Source organism: Acinonyx jubatus, chromosome D1 (genome assembly GCF_027475565.1).
Source record: "Acinonyx jubatus isolate Ajub_Pintada_27869175 chromosome D1, VMU_Ajub_asm_v1.0, whole genome shotgun sequence".
NCBI classification, from domain to species: Eukaryota; Metazoa; Chordata; class Mammalia; order Carnivora; family Felidae; genus Acinonyx; species Acinonyx jubatus.
The window spans coordinates 28,293,228-28,315,708 of NC_069390.1; the positions used below are offsets into that span (position 1 = coordinate 28,293,228).

Consider the following 22,481-nt stretch of genomic DNA (forward strand, 5'->3'; position numbering starts at 1 on the left):
CTTTAACATTTAAAAATGGAGTTTACTGTTCTTAGTAAAACATTGCTGATTGATTCCACTTCACTCATCCTATTTTTAGCCTGTACTTTTTTATAATTGCAACATGAGGCAAAAAGTTCCTATTAAAATCTTGAGCATTCATTCAGCCTTTCAGATGTGGGTTCTTAGATCCTTAATTACAATTGCAGTAGCTCTATGTTAACTTTTTGAATAGTGAGTTCAAAGACCATCTCTCACTGTTAATGTTTTTATTTATTTCATTAATTCATAAACATTGGGTTCTTGGTATGTGTCACTTATGGAGATAGAAAGATGAATAAGATATGGGCTGTCCCCTCAAGAAGCTTCATCTACTGGACCATAATTATGTATTGTGATGGACTATTTAGATTTCCAATGATGCATTAGAGTACTACCCTCATTAAAAAATACTGAGGAAGTTTTTATCTGTTAAAAGGAGTATTTGTGTGTGTGTTTGTGTGTGTGTGTGTGTGTGTGTGTGTGTGTGTTTACTACCCCCAAATAATGTTTTCATACTTTAAACAAATCTTTTTTAAAAAGTCTCCAGTCTAGCTTATAGTTTGGGAAGATATGTCCACTTGGGTTTCCTATAATATTGTCTTACAGTGTTAATAGACTTGGTTTTTAAAATTTCTTAGTCTCTTCCATGTTTTAAAGTGTAAAAGTCATCTTATATCTCTTAAGTGTTCTTTTATAAAACCAACCCTTCTGTTCTCAGGAAATTTTTGTAGAATAGATAAATAAACCTGCAGGAAAATGAAAGACTCTTCAGTCTCTCACAGAATTGAAAAAATTTTTAGCCAGCTGCATTATTTACTATTTTATGAACTTTAATAATGCATAGTTCAGTATTTTTGGTTTGCTTTTCTAGGTGATACATGTTCTTTGCAATTAATGATAATAAAAATTAGTTATTTTTTAAACTTTTTTCTCTTATTTATGTTTCACGTTTTGTTGCATTGTATAGAGCAAGATCCCTTACCCTCAGCACTATTGACACTTTGGGCTGGAGAATTCTCTGTTGTGGGGGCTTTCCTGGGCCTTGCAGAATATTTAGCAGCATTCCTCCCCTCTACCCACCAGATGCCAATAGCACTCCAGTTCCCAAAGTTGTGATGACAAAATGGTTCCAGATATTGCTAAATATCCCCTGAAAAGGTCTAGAATTTCCAAAACATTGTATAATAGTAACAGTGATAGGGGCATCCCTAAGTTGCTTCTAATTTTACAGGGAATAATGCTTCTGGTGTTTTTTCATTAAATACATCAGTTTAGCATAAATAGTCTTTATGAAGTTAAGGAAGTGGACTTTTACTCTTATCTTAAAATAAATAATTGCAATGAGTACTGATTGGTGATAATGTAGGATAAATTCCTTATGGTCAAAAAGAATTATTACAATTCAGTGGACCAAGGCTGGGTAGGGAGTGTGTGTGTGTGTGTGTGTGTGTGTGTGTGTGTGAAGGAGTTGGGTGGGGAGTGTTGTGTAACTCCTGATTCTGGACAGTCGACTCATAGAAGCAGAAAAGAATCTGTGCTAAGAGAACACAGCCAAGGCTTTTGCACAGTGAAGGGAAGGAAACCAAATACCAGATTGTTGCTGTAGCTGACAAACAGTCCTTAGGTATTCCGAGGAGATGAGTTCTTCAGCCACTCTTTTCACATGATAATTTATAGCTTGGTTTGTTTTTTCTGAGCTCATTTTATTAGGCTTCTGCTTTCAACATTTCAAGTATAATAATGAAGTTGAGAGTCACTGTTATTAGCTTCCAATGGCCTTGAGAAGTCTGCTTCTGTGACTGAGGTGATGATGGCAGACTTGGCAAAAAGCTGGGGGGTCATGTTCAAACCTTCAAAAGCAGACTAGAGTAGGGGCCACAGACAGATGGCACAGGTGAGAGGAAGCATAAATTCTACCCCTAAGCTGTTCAGACTCCACTGGGCCTGAATGGGCCTCCCTCCGTGGGGGGTTCAGAGGCCCCCTGGGCTGGCGGATTTATGTCTGAAACAGCAGTGCAGTAGAGAGAGATTAAGAATGCTTTCAAAGGGTGCGTGAGGGGGTTGTTCCTCGGTCTTAGTGGTCTGGGACACAGAGCTCTGAGTCTGTGAGGACCTGGGCCCGGGCCAGTGAAGGGAGTAGGGTGGCCTGAGGAATGGAAGGTCACCGGCCAGTTGGGGGTTGTGATAATTATATCCTTGTTTCCTTGAAGGTACCAGCGTCCTTGATTTTCCAGCTTCAAAGAGAGCTGCCTCTGAAATAGGGGGACGTTCACACCTGCTTTGCTGCAGAGATTTCTGCCTTCCTGGCTGCAGACTCAACAAGACAACAACACGTCTGTGGACATTTTCAAGGCCATATTTATATACCAGGCATGGGAAGCTTCTCTTCCACCCTTTCTTCCTAAATGAAAATGAAAAGGTTAGTGTGCCCTGTGAGGATTCAGCAATGAACCTGATTTAATGGTTTTACCTTAAATTCAGATATTTTGTAGGTTAGGAGCTCTAAATCATCATACACACACACACACACACACACACACACACACACACACCCTTCTCCCCTCTCCTTCCAATTCTTACACCACCCCAAAGGAGCTATCATAGAACCAGAAGTCTAGTGATTACTAAAGCCAACAGTATACAATACACCTGGAATGTTTGTTTTCTCTTTTTCTTATCCCATTCATCTCCAGATAAGCTGTGCTGACAATAGTTAAGAAGTATAAGCATAGGGGCACCTGGGTCCCTCAGTCAGTTAAGTGTCTGACTTCAACTCAGGTCACAATCTTGCAGTTTGTGGGCTCGAGCCCTGCATCGGCTTGCTGCTGTCAGCACAGAGCCCGCTTTGGATCCTCTCTTTCCTCTCCCTCTGCCCCTACCTCACTCTCATGCTATCTCTCAAAAGTAAATAAACATTAAAAAAAAGTATAAGCACAGTTCTGCCTTTCATATTTTCCTTATAGCACATACAATTCCCATGAGACATTTAGAGAGGAGAGAGGTATTTATTTATTTATTTTTGAATGGGACCCTTTTTGTCCACTGGGTGCAATGAATATGATCTAAAAATTGGATTTCCACTGACTAAATGTATGCTTGCTACTCCCTCACCCCAACTTTTCACAGATCATCTGAACTCTCCCATCGTTAGATATGCAAATTTAAAAATATATTTTGGTTAATAAATTCCCTTTGTTAAAGATGAGATGACTGGTCTCTGACACTTAAAACCCTCAAGAATTAGACTGGAGATTACATGTAACTCCCCAGATCCTGTGCTCTGATGTTTCTCTTGCTGCCATCAGCTCTGTAGACCAAACGTCCCTTCTCTAGGCAAAGAGACGTTTGACCAGGTGCTGGTCAAAACCTTTCTAAAAAATTAGAAAGAGGGAAATATTGTCTATTTTTCTAGCAAGTTCTTGTTCTGACCTTGATAGTGATAGTGGTTACATATACAAAATATTCCCTAACTCTTTTTAACTTTTTCTCTGAGATTGCACAAATACACACTATTATGTTGATGAATTCCCAATTTAGTGACATATAAATAACTAGAATATTCCTCACTGAAACATATAGTCTCTCCCCAACACCCCTCTCTTTGTCTGTCTTTCCTCCTCCTCCCCCCCCTCCTTCTTTTTCTCTATCTCAATTGTTCTAAGAGAGTCCCTCTTCCTAAGTCATGGTTAATGACTGCGATGACTCCATCCTCCCAAGTCAGCTCCTACCTGTCACCTGGGACCCTGGGATACTGAGCTCTTGCTTGTGATTTAATAACGAGACCCAATGGGGCAGCCCAGGTGCTGTATCTCATACCCTTACTGATTGCCAAGGGAACATTTAATCTGTTGACTTTATTCAGTTATGCTAGTCTGGCAAACATACCTGGAGCTATAAATTATTTAGATGTTTAATGTATCTGGTGTAGAAGGATCTCTCTTATACCTTAGTTATCTAAAAGCAGAAGATGAAAAACCACTTTGTTTGCAAATCATAAAATTTTTAACAGATTGTGCCTTAAAGAGTAAAACAGACATCCCTGACCTTAAAAGTATAACAGGGGTCCAAACAAGCATTGTTAACACATTATCCCCTAAGATAAAAATTATGGCATAAATGTGTTTAGGTTAGAAGTGAAATGTGAAACAAAGGCCTTCCATTGGATAATAACAGACTAGTCTGAAGTGAACACAAGGGTAGACTGTAAACGAGGGGTCAGGAAGGGCATGGCAGAGGCCTTTGCCAGAGTGCCCCCTCCCCCATTACAATGTACTTCCCAATGACAGAGGGAGGGAGATACTTAAAATCCTAGGTAATATGGTATAACAAAAACCCTATTAGTATACCAAATTACTACCTAATAGTGAAACATGTCATTGCTTTATTTATTTTTTCAACTTGTACTTAGTATATTTTCAGGAAAATAGAAATTCAGTTCACATTTCATTAAATAGAAACAAACAGCAAAAATAAATGATCTCACAGATCAACTACCATCACATCACAGGGTAGGAGCCCCTACCTTCCAACTGTTTCATTTACTCTCCTGATGAAAAAGGGTTGATCTGAAGCATAAATAAGCATAATCTATAGCAACACAAAAATATAAACAATAGGGATACCAAAACTATTTGTAAAATTTTTCTTTTACAATTGCCTTGCTTTAAAGGTCCTCTGGAATCAGGTGACATTATTGGGCTTTTATTTGTCATCACCCAAATACTTTAAAATTTTTCGTTTAGCAATGGGAAGCTGTAGGGTTTTATCTATGAGTGCTGGTTCTACAGTCCAGCTGCCTGGACTTGAATTCTTGACTGTTTTATTAGCTGTGTGATGTTGGAGACATTGTTTAACTTTTTTGTACCTCAGTTTTCTCATTTGTAAAATAGGGATATTATTCTCATGGAGTTTGTGGTGGTGAAGTACATACCATGACATATAAGGGCTCAATAAATGTTTAATTATTGGTACTAATCATTTCCTATGTGCTTTAGACTCATTTGTGCATTTCCTCATCTCCTTAGAATAAGCAATGCTGTGAAATAGTTATTATTATGTCCATTTTACTAAAAAGGAAATTTTCCCCTAGACACAGCGTTGAAATAAGCAGAGCCCCAGTTTGAACTCAGGTCCGTAAGTTTCTGTGGCAGGTCTGGATGCCCAGAAGTGGCCTCTGAGAAAGAGTTATCTGAGGCAGGAAGTTAACTGAAGAGTGCTCAGGGGCGACATCTGTGGGCCACAGGAGAAGCTGCACTATCGTGCCCCCGATGTTGCAATAAAGACCTCAGCCCACACTGTGGGAGCTCAGGCTCTGACATGGCTCCTTAAGAGTTGGACCTCACTGGGGCAGAGGGTTCGCAGTTAACCAGCCTCTTCATGGAATCTGCAGTCTTTAGATGTAGGTTGGTCCGAAGTGGGGTGGCTTTGGGCAAAGCAGCTCTCTTCATCCAAAGGCTATCTCCTGAGAGGGTCTGAGCTAAAGAACTGTCAGCAGCTTTGTCAACACTCAAAGTAGCTAGGGGGGTAAGCAGCTCAGTCTCCAGGGAGAATCTTGGCAGTGTACCACAGGGTCCACACCTTCCTGCAGCCTAGGAGAGTGTTAAAGGTCATCTCATGGACCATGGCAATTGTGATCACTTCTTCTTTTGCCCAGACTCTCTCAGACCCCATTCATGTTGAGGAGCCAAGGAAGCACATGAACAGACTGTCTCTATGAACCACAGAAGGTGCGTGGTGTTTTGAAACAAGCACAGTAGCTGCTAACCAGCACAAGAACCAAGTAAATCACTGATAGGCACTGGCTGCCATGGTTTATATTCTCTTTGTAACTGGCTCTAAGGTCGATCACTTAAAGATGCTTAAGTAGCCCAAATTTTTAAAATCCAATCCCTTTAGCAAGCACTTTTTATGTTGTTTATGTCATAATCCATAGGCTAGAGCCACAGAATTTTAAAATCAGAAGGGGCCTAAGAGATCCACCTCCTTCATCTGGGTTGGGGTGGAGGAGAGTGAGTTTGTCAAGGTCATACAGTAAGTTAATAGTTACACACAATGGGATTGAGACCATAAGCATGAAAACTGATATCTCAAGTAGAGTCTAGCCATTTACCAACTGCAAAGAAATTGTAAAAACAAATTCTTGGCTGAAAACTTGAAAGGATACATTTGGAATGTTATCTTAATGCACATTACAATCTTGAAGTTTCTTGCCATATCCTAGATAAAGTACTGTGTTTATATTTTATTCATTTCCATGCAAGATGGCTTCTAAAACTAAATGCCAAGAATTCTCACTGACAGTGCTTGGTTCACATTTCTTTGATTATATTTTGCTTCTTTTCTGACAATACAATATTTTATGATTAAAGTATTCCTCTACTCCTAGCACTATAGTTTTTCTCCATATAATTGAAACAATTCCATAAATACCATATGGTGTTGGAAATGTTTAAAGAACCTATTTCAGATTTGAGAGTAAAGTCTTATCTTTAAAGTTACTTTCAGAGAACACATCAGACACACAGAGCTGTCAGGTTTGAACTGTACCAACAATTTTATGTTAACTTATTATCTAAAGTGCAATTCTCTGGCACATGGATATATTCATAACCACAAAGATTAGTGCCTAGCCAAGAAAAGAAAAAGCTTTTAATTTTTCATTACCTCTTCACTATACTACCTGGCTGGAGTTAGACATTTAAAAATCTCATATGATTGTTCAAACTTTCAGAGATGCTAACCCTTAAATTTCCAGCAGAAAACCTTCTGGACAATATCTGAAGAATAGTGGTAGTTTAATATTAGAGTTCAGAGCACAGACTCAAGATCCATATTGCATTGGGTCAAAATCCAGCTTCACCAGCTGTATGGCTTTGAGCAAGTTATTGAACCTCTGTAAGATGGGAATAGTACTAGTACTTGGGTCTTGTGGTTGTTGTAAGGATTAAATGAGATAATACATGTGAATGCTTAGAACAAAATAGTGTTCAGTAGCTGCCATATCACTAGAATTTCCCTTTTATTTTTATTTATTTATTTATTTTTTAAATGTTTTTATTTAGTTTTGAGACAGAGAGAGCATGAGCAGGGGAGGGGCAGAGAGAAAGGGAGACACAGAATCCTAAGCAGGCTCCAGGCTCCGAGCTGTCAGCACAGAGCCTGATGCAGAGCCTGATGCGGGGCTCGAACTCACGGACCGTGAGATCATGACCTGAGCTGAAGTCGGACACTTAACCAATTGAGCCACCCAGGTGCGCCTAGAATTTCCCTTTTAAACTACAGAGGATTGTACTTTTACAAAGACAGTTAAAGATGCAAACATAGAGTTACAGATGAAAATGTAAAGATCACTTAAGTAATCATGTTGAATTTTTTTTAAGTTTATTTATTTTTGAAAGAGAGAGAAAGAGAGAGAGTGCTCAGGGGAGGGGCAGAGATAGCCGGGGAGTGGGGGACAGAGGATCCAAAGCGGGCTACACACTGGCAGCAGTGAGCCTGATGCGGGGCTCAAACCCACAAACCATGAGATCATGACCTGAGCCGATGCTCAACTGACTGACCCACCCAAGCACCCCGATGATGTGAAATTTTTGATTCTTACAATGTAGCTCTTGGGTAAAATAGAATCATAAGCCTAGATAGACCATAAATTTAGATTCTAAACATTCATTCCACAACCTGATATACATAATAAATGAGATGGTAAATGCTCAATTTTTAACAAGAAGAAATTTGACTCTGGAAGTCAAAGAACAATGTTCCAATTGCTCTAGAAAATCATTCTCCACTGGTAGCAAAATGAAAGCATGCCAATCTACTCACCATTATATGCACAGTATTTTGCACACTGCCACGCAGGAGGAATTTAATATGTGTGGAATGACTGACTGAGTGACTGGAAGACACAATGCCCTTTAATTCATGGAACTTGAGAGTTTGAAGGGGCCGCCTGCTTATGATGTGTCACAAATAAGGAGCCAGGGGACACATGACTTAAAACTAATTATGTGGTGGGCACCTGGGTGGCTTAGTCGGTTGAGCATCTAACTCTGGCTCAGGTCATGATCTCATGGTTTGTGAGTCTGAGCCCCACATTGGGCTTGCTGCTGTCAACACAGAGCCCCCTTCAGATCCTCTGTTCCCCTCTTACTGTCCCTTCCCCCACTTGAGCTCTCAAAAATAAATAAAATATTTTTTAAAAGCCTAATTATGTGGTTAGTTGTTAATAGAGCTAGGATCCAAAATGTTGACTCTCTGGCTTGGACACTCAAATAAGTCATTGTCTTCTGTAGTAAATGTGTTCTTAAAAACACCAGTCTCTTGCAATATTCATGGAGTAAAGAGTAGAAGAAGTTGTTCTATAATCAAATGATTTGAGGAACTGGTGAGTAAAACAAATTAAACCATGGATCTCCAGGAGGGAGATATGGTCCTCTATGCAGCATTTTTGAAGAGGGTTTGACCATAACACCCCTTGGAAGGGAACATCTTTGTAAACTGGTAGTTTATGAAACACTGGAAAAGACTGACCAGTGGGCCTCAACAAATACTTATTAAACACCTATTACATGCATGTATTATGATAGGAACTATACAAAAAGTTAAGGTGAGTTAGACACCAAAGTGTTCCAGGGGCCTTTAACGAGAGAGGGTAAGAGCAGTGGTGGCGGTGGCAGGGGGAGCTCTTAAGAACAGGCACGTATAATCTCCGTCTGTGAATTTGATAAGCATCATGAGAAAGGATCAAATAAAATGCTACTAAAATTCAAAAGAGGGGAATTAGGCCAGAGCTCCATGGAAGAAATAACATTTGAAAGGCAGCTGCTGTGCTCACTGCTATACCACCAATGCAACAAATAACATTTGAGATGAACCTTAAAGGATGGGTATGAGGTGAGTTCTTTTAGTAAAGTTCTGCTAGATTTTGTTCATCTGAAAATGTCTTCATTTTATTCTCATTCATGAATCTTAGCTTTTCCGGATATACAGTGGACAGTTATTTCCTTTCAACACTTTGAATATATTATTCCACTGTCTCCTTGCATTTACTGTTGTTATTGGTAAGTCCACTAACAGTCTGTGTCAGTCCTTTGTAGGTGATTGTTTCTTTTCTCCCAAGCTGCTTTGGAGATTTTCTCATTGTCTTTGGTGTTCTCCAGTTTCCCTACAAACATGTTTAAGACATAAACTTCTTCTTAATTTATCATGCTAGGGATATGCTATTTCCTATATCTGTGGATTTAGGTCTTTTCATCAGTTCTGAAAAATTCTCAGCTACTATTACTTCACATATTAGGCCCTCCATTTTCTCTATCCTCTTCTTCCAAAACTCCAATTAAATATGTATTAGACATTCCCATTTTATCTTCCATATCTTTAACCTTCCCGTTCATACTTTCCATTCCCTTCTTTCCCATGTCACCTTCTGGATATTTTCTGCAGACAGTTCTTCAATTCACTAATTACCTCTTCAGACATTTAACATGTTCATCAAATGTTTACTTTCAACCATTTTATTTTCATTTCTACGGGTTCTTTTATTCTTCTTCAAATCTACCTGGTCATCCCTGAGGGTCCTTTGTTGCTTGCTTATCTTTGGTATTCCCCTCCCCCGACCCCTTATTTCTTTAAATTCTTCGTATGCTCCAGTTCTATGTTAGAAAGGCAGCAAAACGTAGTGGTGAAGACTGCAGACTCTAGAATCAAACTACCTAAATCCAAATCGTAGCATTACCACTTAAGAAATGTTGACCTGGGACAATTTACTTAATCTCTGTGTGCCTCAGCTTTTTCATTTATAAAATGGGGGTGACTAGGGTGCCTGGGCGGCTCAGTTCCTTAAGCACCTGACTTTGGCTCAGGTTATGATCTCACAGCTCAGGAGTTTGAGCCCCATATAGGGCCCTCTGCTGTCAGCACAGAGCCCATTTCGCATCTTCTGTCACCCTCTCTCTCTGCCCCTCCCCTGTGCTCTCTTTGTGTCTCTCTCAAAAATAAATAAATAAATAAATAAATAAACCTAACAAAATAAGTATTATTCTTTAAAAAAATAAAGTAAAATGGGGATGATAATAGTAATACTTGCTTCATAGAACTGTTATGACAAGTAAATAAGTTAAAATTAAAAACATTTTTGCAGTGGTGCTTAGCACTTAAATCATTGCTTTGGCCATTTTTGTAAATTAAAAAATATATCCTATATCTGAGAATTCCAGTATTTGAAGTTCTCGGGGTCAGACTGGATGTTTGTTTTTCTGCCAACTCTCTCTCTCTCAGTGGACTGCCTCCTTCTGGGCTTGGTGATCTCAGATTTGAACTCAAACATGTCTCTTAATGGCCTTCCTACTGTGAGGATTTGTTTCTGTTTTTTTGGGGGGTAGAGGGAAAATACCAACCTGAGACCTTCTGCCCCTTTTGGGGTGTCCTGGCCTAATGCAGAAGTCTCAGATTCTTGGCTTCCCCATCTTGTGATGCTTTAGAGCTTCTAACACTGCTACTAATTTGCACTGGCTCTCAGGACAACCCAATTTTCTTATTTTCCTAGCACTCTGACTCCAAGTTCTGGTTTCAAAGCATTTTTTGGGAGAAGAGCTGTCCTTAGACAATTCCCTCACTACCGACACGCCCAGCAATGTATTTAAAAAATGATTCAATTCTGGGGTGCTTGGGTGGCTCAGGCAGTTGAGTGACCAACTTCACTTCAGGTCATGATCTCACAGTTCGTGGGTTTGAGCCCCATGTCAGGCTCTGTGCTGACAGCTCAGGGCCTGGACCCTGCTTCAGATTCTGTGTCTCCCTCTCTCTCTGCCCCTCCCCCGCTCGCACTCTGTCCCTTTCTCTCAAAAATAAATAGACATTAAAAAAAAATGATTCAGTTCTTTTGTGGTTATAAGGCCTTCAGAGTACCTGGTTATCTGCAATGCCTGAAGCTACCTCCTGCTCTGTATCAATCAGAATTGGCTAGCTTATGCTGCAGCAATAAACAACCCCCAAACATCAGTGGCTTAGAAGAACAAAAGTTTCTTTCCCACTAATGCTACCCATCCATCTTAGGTCAGCAGAGCCTCTGCTCCATGTCATACTTACTCAGGGACTCAGGCTAATGGAGTTTTGACCATCTGGCACATTGTCAGAACCTGTAACAGGGGAAAATAAATATGATGGTCATACTGTGGCTGTTCAGGGTTTCCATCTAGAAGTTATACACAGTATTCCCATCACACTTACTTGACCAAAGCAAGTCACGCTTGCTTGCAGCAAGTGCTGCAAAACACCCCCCCCCCTTTTTAATGCTGGATAAACATGTGAAAATCACAAGATTATCCTTATAAGAGAGTGAAGCACAAAGGACCACACATAACTCCAAGGAAGCGCTTAGGAAGGAGAATGGGAACTATCAGTGACCATCACTAACAATTACTACATGCTTCTTTTTTCCACCTAAAATTATAAATATTATTATGTTCTTATACAGACTTGGTAAGTATCTTTAAAATTTTTATTATGAAAATCTCAAATGCAAAAAACTGTAAAAAATAGTAGCATATAGGGGTACCAGAGTGGTTTAGTCAATTAAGTGTAGACTCTTGATTTCAGCTCATGAGATCAAGCCCCACATCAGGCTCCACACTGACAGTGCATGGAGCCTGCTTTTTATTCTCACTCTGTCCATCTCCCATTCATGCTTGCTTTCTCTCAAAATAAATAAATAAACTGGGGTGCTGGGTGTCTCAGTCGGTTGAGTGTTCAACTTCAGCTCAGGTCATGATCTCACAGTTCATGGGTTTGAGCTCCGCTTCGGGCTCTGTGCTGACAGCTCAGATCCCGGAGCCTGCTTCAGACTCTGTGTCTCCCTCTCTCTCTGCCCTTCCTCCGCCCCCATGCTCTCTCTCTCTCTCTCTCTCAAAAATAAACATCAAAAAAATTAAAAATAAATAAATAAAGTTAAAAAAGAAAACAATAATAAACCCCATAACTACAATTTTAAATGTCTAAATAATAGTCTAGATGGGGAGGATTCAAATACATTTTATCATGAAATATTTCAAACATACTAAATTTAAAATGTTGAGGGCTTTTTATATTAAAAAGTAATATATGCTTCTCATTAAAAATTTTTTGATATAAAAAAGATAATGAAGGGTGCCTGGGTGGTTCAGTCGGTTGAGCGTCCGACTTCGGCTCACGTCATGATCTCACAGCTTGTGAGTTCAAGCCCCACATCGGGGTCTGTGCTGACAGCTCAGAGCCTAGACCTTGCTTCGGATTCTGTGTCTCCCTCCCTCTCTGCTCCTAACCCACTCGCGTTCTGTCTCTCTCTCAAAAATAAATACACATTAAAAAAATTTTTTTTAAAGATAAAGAAGAATGACCAGAATTTTAATAGATGTACATTCCAAATGGAAAAGAAAGTACCAAAAGTGTGGGTATTAGAGTATAGTGAATATTTGCAGAAAAGCAGTTAGCTTAGTTAAATGATAACCCCTTCTGTTAAACAGAGGGAATTGAAAGCCACTGGAAACAACATAAATTCAATCCAGCCTTTATTGGGCACCTACTATGTAAAGGCACTGGGATATAAAAAGGAATAAAATGCAGTCCTCACCATCTAGTAATATGATTGAAAACATAACTAGGACGATTAATCTAGACCATCATAGGAGTGACCAGACACCAATGTGAAGAAACCAACTTCGAAATTACTGCAATAGTCCAGGTAAAAGCTCAGGAGATCCAGGATGAGGAGGTTGATGGAGGAGGAGATGGAAAGGAATACATTGAGAGATCTTATGGAGATCACATCTGTAGAATATTCTAATTACCTAGATATGGGAAGCAAGGGAAAGGAAAGACCCAGAGATCATTTGAAGATTGTAAACACAAAGGACAGGGAGAAAAACCCCATTAATAGAACTAGAAACACCAGGAAGAGGTGTTTTGGTAGTATACATACTGAATTTGAGATTCCATGAGTATATCCTGATGGAAGTTGGATTTATGAAAACAGAACTCAGGGAGAAATTGGAAATCAGAGTCCATGGCTTATACCATTTGCAGAAGATGAAATTGCCAAGGAAGAGCACTGCAAAACACCCCTCCCTTTTTAATGCTGGATAAACATGTGAAAATCACAAGATTATCCTCATAAGAGAGTGAAACACAAAACTATTCTTCCATCCAAAAATCTTGTCCTGTCACAATGAATGAAATTCTATCCTTATGGATCCATTCTTCTGTGTCTTGGGAGCTTTTTAGTTTTCAGTGTCCCCAGTTACAACGTCGATATCCCCGAATGATCCTTAGGAGTTGATCAGAAAATACTTTACCCAGCATGGGTTTATCATGGACTTTCTCAGCTGACAGTGGGCATTAGTTTGAAGTGCTGTGGAGGCTGATCTCCTACTCAGGAGATCAGGAAGGGGCAGCAGGAATCTGAACGGAAAGTGATCTGGTATTAGACCAAACCACTGAGTCTTTCAAGAGTCTTTCGAGACCCAGCTGTGGGACACATGCATGTGCACACACAGTCACACACACACACACACACGTTGTTGGCCAAATGTACATAGTGAGAATGTGGTATAAAGTTCAGCATGGACAAGTCAGCACTGTAGCTTGTTTTGACAGTTGGGATGTTTATATGTCAGGTTGGTTGCCTGAAATATTACATTGGTTCCCTTTCCCTTCATTCAAACTGACTTCCAGGCTTTGCAATGCTTTGCCTGGAAAATTTGAGCCGAGCTCAAAATTGGATGCAGCCTCTTCAGGTAAAATGCACTTTGGTACTAAGCAGGAGAGCCGTAGAACACAAAAAATGGTTAAGATGGTAAATTTTGTTCTGAGTATTCTGATACATGTGTATTACCACAAGAAATAAATGTAACACTTATGATCTTAAAAAAAAAATGTTTGTGCCTTGAAGCACCATGAAGGGTGGTCTGGAGAGGGAGGGCTCAGGGAGGATGCCTTTGAGAAGTGATGAGTCTAGGAGAAGAGGTCCCCTTCAGGAAAAAGTGCAGAATCATCTAAGATGGGTGTCTTCTCCCTGCTTCCTGGCAGTGTCTAGATAGGCAGCATCCAGTGGGGAGAGGCTACATGAGCAAGGCCCAATCCCAGCATGGCCAATGAGTGCCTCCTGGGCCCCAGGTGAGGAACAGAGTACTACTCAGCCTGGAACAGAGAGGGCAAGGATTTAATCTCTTTTGTACATCACTACTTGTCAGCCCCAAGTCAGGCTTGGCACATGGTATGTGTTCAATAAATATTTGTTGAACAAATGAATAATAATGATAAGGCTGAGCCCTGGTGTTACATAAGACCCCTGGACTTCTGTACCAGCCTGTGGATTGGAAAGTGGCAGGTGGATAGTTACCTTTCTCACAAGTCTGGCAGGAGGGGGACTTGGAGTCAGAATTAGGTGGATTTAAGGAAAATAATAGTGACATATTGCACATCTGATAGGCAATGTTTATTTATTATTTATTTATTTTTAATATGATTTATTGTCAAGTTGGCTATCATACAGTGTATACAGCATGCTCTTGGTTTTGGGGGTAGATTCCCATGATTCACTGCTTACATACAGCACCTGGTGCTCATCATAACAAGTCTGATAGGCAACTTTAAAAAATACTATTTCCCAGGGGTGCCTGGGTGGCTCAGTCAGTCGTGTCTGACTTCAGCTCAAGTCATGATCTTGTGGTTCATGGGTTTGATCCCTGCATTGGGTTCTCTGCTATCAGCACAAAACCCACTTCGGATCCTCTGTCTGTCCCCTTCTCTTTCTGCCTCTCCCCTGCTTGTGCTCTTTCTCTCTCTCTCAAAAACAAATAAATATTAACAAAAAAAAGCTATTTCCCTGCATCCTTTGCCATATGTTATGTAACATATTTTATTTGCAAATAAATTATGCTTTCAATTACATAAATGGTAGATGTTCATTTACCAGTGGATAAAGAATTTTTAACACTAGCATAAACAGTGTAAGAGCTGTAATTCTCAGAGTGGAGGTACAAAAGCTTTTTCCACTTGGGATCTCTAGAGAATCAGACATCCTGCCCATGGACAGCCATGGGTATGAGTCAAGTCTAGGATAAACCAGTAGGGCCTCCACCAGCCCCCCCCCCCCCCCGGCCTTGAGGTCAGGGGCTGCAGTGGAGAGGGTTGGAGGGTAAATGCAGGAGACCTGGGTCCCACTCCTAGCTCTGTCACCACACGGTCTCAGGTAAGCCCTTTAACCTCTTCTGCCAAACAAGTGTCAGGTTTGATGGTCCCCAAGATAGGGCTGGGGTTCAGCCCGCACACACTTTGTCCAACCATCCCGATGTCTATGGAACTGTGTCTTCTGACTGGTTTAGCATCTACAATATGGTGGTTAAATATTTTCAATGTCATCCTGTCAGGTCTCTTCCATGTGAAGACAGTCTCTTACAGGTCTGCAGAAGACAGGTAATTTGGCTTTCCAGAAGCAGGAGAGCCATAGACACTCATCCAAAGCATCAACTTATCTGATTATAGGGGCACCTGGGTGGCTCAGTTGGTTAAGTGTCCAACTTCGGCTTAGGTCACAATTTCACAGTTTATGGGTTTGAGCCTCGCGTCAGGCTCCGTGCTGACAGCTCAGAGCCTGGAGCCTGCTTCAGATTCTGTCTCCCTCTCTCTCTGCCCCTCCCCAACTCACACTCTGTCTCTATCAAACATAAATAAACATAAAAAAATTTTAAGAAAGCATCAACTTATCTGATTATAAATATTACTCCTGATGACTCCAGGAACAGTTACCATGAACCATATAAAACTAACTGCTTATCACTGGCTCTGTGCTCCAATTTTCCATTTTCCACCATCCTCTAATACTTTTCTCCCTCTACTGTAAAGTGATATGTTCCCTGACTTCAAGACATGTGGATACCTTCCCCGTTGATGTGGAAAATAAAAGAAGGCTTAAACTCAGAGCATCTGGGGTTGTCCCATGAAGCCTCATCATTCCTCTCAGGAAGAAAACAAAACACAAAGAGAAGTTGCTAAGGTAAGATACTGTCTAGCAGCCAGGGAGCAGTCTGTGTTCTCATTGCTCCATACCTTGCCCTCTACCTGGAAAATCCTCTCTAAACCCTTTCTCCTAGTGACCTTCAACCCATCCTTCAATGCCCCAACCCGTAATTATTTTACTTCTATAATACTTGTTACTTCTCCCCCCCCCCCACTGTTATAGAACTTACCATTTGGTGATATAAGTATTATTTATAAGTCTACTTCCCAACTAGGACTCTTTAAGGACAGAGATTGGGTTTTGTTCTCTGTGTCCCATTGTCCAGCACAACACGCGGCATGGATAAGTCAGATGTGCAAGAAATGTCATTCATGTCCTAAATAACACTAAGCTCACTGCCTCCCCACCTACCCCATACCTAAGCGAACCAGGAACACATGTGTCACCCTTGATCTGGACAAGTCAGATTTGCTTACAAAATTTTGAACTAAAGAGTATAAGAGGGGTGCCTGGGTGGCTCAGTTAGCTAAGCATCTGACTTTTCTTTTAAGTTTATTTATTATTTTGAGGAAGGGAGAGAGTGGGGGAGGGGCAGAGAGAGAGGGAGAGAGAGAATCTCCAACAGGCTCCATACTGCCAGTGCAGAGCCTGACGAGGGGCTAGATTCCAAGAACTGAGATACCATGACCTGAGCCAAAATCAAGAGTTGGACCCACAACTGACTGAGCTCCCCAGACACCCCTAAGTGTCCAACTCTTGATCGCAGTTCAGGTCTTGCCCTCAAGGTAATTAATCAAGTCCTGTGTTTGGCTCCATGCTGGGCATGAAGCTTGCTTTAAAAAAACAAACAACAACAACAACAACAACAACAAAATAAGAGTTAGGGCTAGGAGTCAGAAAGTTTGGCACTGGAAGGTCTCATAAAACTCTGACCTCCAAAATTCAACCTTGACACAAGAACTTTGGTGCAGGAAGTTTATCTGGGAGGTTATTAAAGGAAGTACAAATGAGGGCGGGGAAAGTGAGGCAGAGAAGGGAGAAAAGCCCGTATAAGGTGTATTAACAAGCAGGTTGTGACCATGGGAAATTGTGGTTTAATCCTGCTTGAGATGCCCTGAGAAACTGTGAGGGACATACCTCAGAACTGCCCCACTGAAGAACCAGAAGGCTGGGGCATTTCTGCAGTGACTCCTGATGTCTACTGTTTGGGGTTGCACATTCCTGCAGCCCAGCAAGCTTCCTGGTACAAGAAAACAACTCTTTGAGGAGCATAGAGATGTTGATGCTTGAGGCGGGGAGTTGCCAGTCCATGAAAGATGGTCTACCACTATTGCAGGTGAACAGGGCCAGGATGGGCCAGAGAACCTGGGCAGTACATCAACAACACCTGCTACAGTCACCCAAAGCCAAACGAAGCGTAAGTGATGGAGCAGTGGGAGCCAAGAGCTTTACAGAGGGGGCTGATCCCCAGAGAGGAGAATGGTAGGGAAGCTGGCAGAGAAGGAGGAGAAGCAGAGAGCACAGACAGCACAGTCACAGACACAGAGCAGAGGTCTGGCCCTTTCTATTTAGCAGCAGCCTGAAGAGGCCCACGTGGCACAGTCCCCATAGAGATATGACACAGGCTTTGCAGCTGGCCATCAGTCTTCCATCATCCTCTCTTCCATAATTTCTCCCCGCTCCTATTTGTGTATTTGTTGGTCCATCCTTCTGAGCTTCGCTGACCTGTCATGAGTCAAAGTACTCCTATCTATATCCCTATTTATCTGCTGAGCTAAACTCTCTGCTTCTTTATCCAATGACTTGGGGGTCTACAGCCTCTGGAAAACCTGTATTCTAACATCTAACACAACACTCTCCTTTTTATTCCTTTGCAGTAGGTCCCGTATTATTACCTAGACCCTTTGAGTCAGCCATCCTGGGTCAAATTTGTTTGCCAGAATACAAAAGTGATGGCACAAAGGGAGGCCAGGGCAGAAAAAACAGTATACATCACAAGACACATCTAACTCTGGTAGTGTAGTAAAGAGTTCAGCTTATTGGCTGGAAGCAGCCACAGTACTAATTAATGCTCACTGGCTGAGAAAAGTCAGAATGGTTTCTTTACTCTAGATCTCATTGGCTGAGAGCATCTGATGACATTCAGAGACTGGGGAGAAACTGTATATACACTCGCCATGTTTTTTTAAAAAAAAGTTTTATTTATTTAAGTAATCTCTGCACCCAATGTGGGGCTTGATCTCATGACCCTGAGATCAAGAGTTACATGTTTTACTGACTGAGCCAGTCAGGTGCCCCTACACTCACATTTTTATTTTGGAAAATATCTTCAGATAAAAATAGTGCAATAATTATTTGATATTGAGGAGGATAATCCTAAATATTAAAAGTATTCCCTGATGCTTAATTCTAAGGGTTTCTATTCTATCAACAATAAATCCCTTTTACTTAAATTAGTTTGAGAGGCTTTCTGTTCCTTTCCCATCAGACCATCCTATGTCAATATCATGCCACCTGTATTAGTCAGGGTTCTTCAGAGAAACAGAACCAATAGGAGGGAGGGAGGGAGAGACAGAGAGAGAGGGAGACGGAGAGAGATTTTTATATTTTTAAGGAATTGGCTCACTTGATTGCAGAGAATAACAAGTCCAAAATCTGCAGGGGTAACCCATTGGTGGGAGACCCAGGGAAGAGGAGCAGTTTGAATCCAAAGGCAGCCTTCTGGCAGAATTCCTTCTTTCTCAGGAGAAATCAGTCTTCTTTCTATAAGGCCTTCAACTGATTGGATGAGGACCACCTACATTATGGAGGGTAATCTACTTCACTCAAAGTCTACTGAATAAAAAGACTAAACAAAGTCTACCGACTGAGTAAATCTCAACTAAAAAGATAATCTCAACCAAAAAAAAAAAAAAAACCTTCACAGAAACATCTGGAATAATGTTTGACCACATAGCTGGGTTGAGACAAAAAATTAACCATCACACCCCCATCTCTGATCCTTAACAGTGGCTGCCTTGAGGACCACGTTGCAAATGATTCTGAAGCCACTTCAGACTCAATAGGAAAGAACACCCCGGTGAACTAGTAACGTCTGCTCTGAGCACAGAAGGGAGGAGAGATAGCCTGTGTCATCTATTTGCTATTCCATCAATAGAAGTTTTTAGTTCATGCTTATGGAATGAATGAACAAATGACAAATTCTGTCCATTTTGCCATTAAACCTAGGACTAATCTCGATTCAAGCTTGGATTGTTTTGACATTAGCCAGGCAGGCCGAGCAAATTCTCAAGTGTGCCTGAAAACACGCACATGAATCCTCCCAGAAGCTTTGTTAGCAATGTCCCCAGAGTGGAAATAACCCCATTGTCCATCAGCAATACATGTAACAGTTCAGTAAATAAAAAATATTCTGTCACAATGATCATGCCATGATGAATATGGACTAGAGCTCCATACAACACAAGGTACTCTTACAAACATAATGGAGCAAAAGAAGCCAGATACAAAAGAACAATACATTAATTAACAATACATTTATATAAATTTCCAAGATATAAAAGTAAACTATATTCTATATAGATGCACACTTGGTGTTTTGCTTAAAAAAGCAAAGAAGTGGTCCCCATGAGTGCCACAATAGTGGTTATCTCTAAGAGCATGAGAAGGGTTATGGGGGAAAGTTAGCAGTAGTATATATATCTTGACTTGGGTGTTAACTTTATTTTTTTTAATTTTTAGTGTTTATTTATTTTTGAGAGAGAGAGAGAGAGAGAGAGAGAGAGAGACAGAGTGTGAGCGGGGGAGGGGCAGATAGAGAGGGAGACACAGAATCCGAAGCAGGCTCTAGGCTCTGAGCTATCAGCACAGAGCCCGAATCAGGGCTTGAACCCATGAACCATGAGATCATGACCTGAGTCAAAGTTGGACCCTTAACTGACTGGGCCACCCAGGTGCTTCTGGGTATTAACTTTAAAACAACTTGTTAAATGGCTTTTTTCCCCTGTATGTTAAACTTGACAATCAGAAACTTAAAAAAGATGTTCCCAAGGTCTCCTTATGCCAATTCCTGAAGGAAAAAAAGAAAAAAAAGCAAACATGCAGGGGACATCACAAACCTCTGACCCACTCCTCATTTAGACTCTGGCTAAAGTGTCCAGTCACCGACTTTCCAGCCTTCTTCCTCATTAGTGTCTACTTTGTACCCTTTCCTGTCTTGCCTCTTCCTCCAGAACAAATGTCTCCATTTTAGTACAGTGAGTAGATTTATAATATAACAAATCTAACAGTTGAAAGTCCTAAAATTCATCCTCAGCAAAACTTGCAAAGCAGCTGCAAAAAAAGATGAATGCCACCCGTGGGATCAAAAGCCTAGAAGGGTTTCGTGGAAAAGTTCAGTAGTGTGTGCATGCAAAGTCTATTGTGAGCATAAGGCCCCATTAGAGGATAGAGTGTCCGCCCGTCTCATTACGGGCTGGAAGTTTCCGAAGGCTGTCCTTTCTAGTACAGAACCCCTGCTAGGCTCTCGTGATTTGCCTTCTAGGATCCTACGTTTAAAATTCGGAATGCAGCTTAGACAGACACAAGCAGAGCGATTTTAAGGGCAGGTGCTCTAAGTTTATTTTTGCCTCTTTTCATAGTCTTTAGTACTTGGAAATTTTTAGTTAAATATACTTCTTCCCTCTGGAAAACAGATTCACCCCTCTCCCACCTCTTCCTGGGGAATAACAAATTTCATATGGAAACCTGAAAACCCATAGAGAAATATGCGATGCTTCAGACACCTCATGTCAGACTGGCTGTCACAGACCCCGGTTTGGGTCAGGCTGTTTAAGCATCTTTGGAACAAGCATTTATCTAGAGGGGTCATTTTATAGATCCATTAAATCTACATTTTCTCTTGGGCTCCTTTCCCTAGCTCCCCTCAATCCTGCTCTAGTCACACACTCTAAAAACCCCCCTTAAGCCTCAGAAATAAATCTCTACAAACTGCCAAGGGTTCAATCAGGCTTTTGCTATATCTCTTTGCAATTAGAATAAATTTACTGCTGGGAGATATGGGGGGAAATATGCAAGGTACTCCTTGGATAAATACACTGCAGCGAGAAAAGTAGAGGCTCTGTAAAAATTATCTCTGTGAATTCAACAAGGATCAAGGTCACTGGAGATGCTACATACCAGGGAATGTTAATTAATGGGCCTGCAGCTGGTGGTACCACTTGGCTGCCCAGCTCCAGCTGCTCGCTCCATATTTCTCTCGTTTGTAGGACCATTCTTGGATCAAATCCCATCTCTTTTTTTCCTCCAAGTACAAAAAGTACATAAGTCTATCCTGGAAGGATGCCAACCTTTCAGAGAACTAAGGAAAGTGTTGTTTCTTAGCTATTTTTATCTCCTTTTTTAAGAAAGGACACTCTATCACCTCGGGAGCTGGATTACTTGTAATCAGCGTTCAGGCTGTGGTCTGAGGTCACCGTTCTGGCACCGTCCACAGGGAGGTGTCCTGAAGACGGAGAGCAGAGAGGGACACTTGTAACCCCCACCCCCACCCCCACGCTCCCCCCCCACACTTCTTCTACTAAAGTAGAAGATACCTGAAAAGATGTTTCCCTTCACTATCTTCTTCATGACAAGGTTTGCAATTTAGGCCAGGCTGGAGGCAAGGTCAAAATGCAACCAGAATGCACTCGACATCTCAGAGATGAAGAGAGAGAGAGGGAAAAAGACAGGAGAAAAGGAGAAAAGAAAATTCTTAAGAAGAGGCAGAAAGTATTTCTAGCGTCAGCGTAGCCTATTTATTCCACTTAAACCTGCTGGAAAGCATTAAATGAGACCAGGCATGTAAATCACTCAGCACGCTTACCAGGGACACAGGCTGCTATTGTTAATTGTAGTAAAATTTCAGCTAGAACGTAGAATAGAAGTGTTCGATATGGGCCCTCTCCATACTTGCCTGGGAGCTGTATTTAGGCAGTGCATTGTTGTTTTAGCATAGACTTCAGAGTCAGAAAGATCTAGGCTTGTGCACCTGCTCAATCACTTAAGTAGCTATTTGTCACTTGGCTGCTGCATTAGCCTTTTAGACCTCAACTTTGTCATCTGTAGAATGGGGCTAATAATCGTTACCTGTCTCAAGGCTATTGAGTGGATTGAATGAGATACAACATGTAAAACCTTTGGCAAAGTGTTTGATACCTGGTTAATCTCAATCAATATTCATTGTTATAATTGGGGCTCTTAGAATTGTTTCCATAGGTCAGCAAGGGAAGATGATTCTTTTCCTGGTGGAAAAGTGTTTCAGGAAAAGAGTTGGCCTCTCTGGGCAGGTGAAGACAGCTTAAGAAGTTTTCTAAAGCAGTGACAATGGTCCTACTTGCTTCTGTCTTAACAAGCCTTGTTTTTCTTCTCATTTGGAAACTTTCTTTCCTTCAGTGTTACATAGTGGAGGGACTGGGCGTTCTTCCACACA

The 22,481-nt window shown here is 41.1% G+C and overlaps 1 long non-coding RNA gene across 4 annotated transcripts in view; it reads right to left on the reverse strand.

The window, feature by feature from the left end:
* Positions 1-233: 233 nt before the first annotated feature.
* The window catches only part of LOC106970294 (uncharacterized), a 59,344-nt gene continuing 37,096 nt past the window's right edge, over positions 234-22,481 (reverse strand). For all 4 annotated transcript variants that reach the window (XR_003425007.2, XR_008290411.1, XR_008290409.1 and 1 more), the window contains 2 exons: positions 11,107-11,156; positions 234-2,422 (listed from right to left, as the gene is read on the reverse strand). This is a non-coding gene — a long non-coding RNA (uncharacterized LOC106970294). The remainder of the gene's footprint in view (positions 2,423-11,106; positions 11,157-22,481) is intronic.